At 43.4% G+C, this 2,122-nt stretch overlaps 1 pseudogene across 1 annotated transcript; it reads left to right on the plus strand.

Moving 5' to 3' along the window:
• Window positions 1-452: 452 nt before the first annotated feature.
• On the plus strand, window positions 453-1,327 carry LOC307064674 (small ribosomal subunit protein uS2-like; annotated as a pseudogene). Its single transcript has one exon. The product of its transcript is annotated as a small ribosomal subunit protein uS2-like (transcript).
• Window positions 1,328-2,122: the final 795 nt, after the last annotated feature.

The raw sequence follows: 2,122 nt of genomic DNA on the forward strand, positions 1-2,122 counted from the left end.
AACTTGGGAGGACTTGAGCGGACTTCAGTTTAGCTCAGAGAACTGTGCTAGATCTTGATTTCTAAATGTCATTAAAGGAACTAAATGTCATAAAAGAAACCAGAGATCCTTGGGAAAATAGCTAGTTCTAGGGCTGGGGCAGAGAAAATACAAGATAAGTCTGGAGCACCTTATAGTACCATAAGGTTAAGCAACTGCTCAAAAACCAAATGAACTATGTTAAAGGGACACAGGAACCAACCTGAAAGCACCCACTGGCCAAGGCCGTGACAATTTCAGCAATAAAATAAATAACAATATAGTACAGAATTATGACCCTAAGTATAAAATAAATACACATACTGATATAAGTGATTGAAAAATAAATGAGGTAGAAGAGACACATCTTCCTTACAGAAGCACTCCAAGTGATATATGTAGAGCCCTTCTGCACTACCCAGAGAGGGATCCATATGGCATTGTCCTCCATTCCTGTAACAAAGGGGAATTTTCTTGATGTCCTGCAAATGAAAGAGGAGGGTATCCTCAAATTCCTTGCAGCAGGAACCCACTTAGGTGGGACCAACCTTGAGTTCCAAGTGGAACATTTCATCTACAAAAGGAAAATTGATGGCATCTATATCATAAATCTAAAGAGAACTCAGGAGAAGCTTCCACTGGCAGTTCATGCCATTGTTGCCATGAAAAACCTGGTTGATGTCAGTGTCATCCTCCAGGGATACTGGCCAGCAGCCTCTGCTGAAGTTTGCTGCTGCCACTGGAACGACTCCTGTTGCTTGGTGCTTCACTCCCGGAACCTTCCCTAATCGGATCCAGACAGCCTTCCAGAAGCCTCATTCTTCTGGTGGATATCACCCCAGGGCTGACAACCAGCCTCTATGTTAACCTGTCTACCATCACTCTGTGTAACTCAGAGTCTCCCTTTTTGCTATGTGGACACTGTCATCCCCTGCAGTGACAAGGAAGCTCACTCAGTGGGTCTGATGTGGTGGAGCCTCGTCCAGGAAGTTCTTTGCAGGCTTCTATGAACACCCATGAGAGGTCATGTGTGATTCTACTTATACAGAGATCCTGAAAGGACTGAAAAGGAAGAGCAGGGCGTGCTAAAAAGGCTGTGACCGTGGAGGATTTCCAAGTGAATGAACGGCTTCAGCTTCTGACTTTACTGCTGCTCAACCTGAGGTTACAGGCTGGCCTGAAGGCAAGCATGTGCCCTCTGTGCCTATCTGCAGAACACTGGAGTGCTCAGCCTGCCACTGAAGGCTGGCCTGTAGCTCCCACTGCTCAGGACACTGAATGGGTGGGAACAACCACTGGGTGGTCTTAAGCTGTTCTTCCACAGGCTGTTAAACAGAAAACAGAGATAAGGTTGCCAGAAAATAATCGGTTTTGAAATAAATAAATGAATAAAACTATATGTAGATACTATCCCTTCCAGAAGGTAGAGTTAGAGGTTCTTCCACCCTTTGAGAGGAGATTAAACTTAGTGACTTGTTCCCAGTGAACAGAATAGGGAAAGGAAAAACACATTCCCCAAGTGATGAAGGTTCACATCCCCAGTGATGTCATGTGCATAACGTGTGTCGCCTGATACATATGATGAAAAGGGCACTTCACCTCTGTGGTATATTTCCCCCAAACCCATAACCTCAGTCTAACCATGAGAAAACAGACAAATCAAGTTTGGGGGACATTTCTGCAGGAAACTTTGCCAGTACCCCTCAAGACTGTCATGAAAAGGGAAGGCTGAAAAATTGTCACAGACTAGGGGAGACATGTAAACCAAATGCAGTATGGTATCCTGGTCTGGACCAGAACAGAAAGAGGACATTAATGGAAAAACTGGTGAAATCCAAATAAAGTCTGAAGTTTATTTAACAGTAATAAACAAATGCAGTTTCTTAGTTTTAACAAATGTATCATGGAAATGCAACACGTAAACGATGGGGGGAAATTGGGTGAGGGATATACGGAACTCTGTATTACCTTTGCCACTTTCTGTAAATCTAAAATTATTTCAAAATAAAAAGTTTATTTTTAAAAAAGTATACTAACTGGGCTTCCCTGGTGGCACAGTGGTTAAGAATCTGCCTGCTAATGCAGGGGACAAGGGTTCAAGCCC

The sequence above is a fragment of the Hyperoodon ampullatus genome (assembly GCF_949752795.1).
Source record: "Hyperoodon ampullatus genome assembly, chromosome: 2".
Classification (NCBI taxonomy): Eukaryota; Metazoa; Chordata; class Mammalia; order Artiodactyla; family Ziphiidae; genus Hyperoodon; species Hyperoodon ampullatus.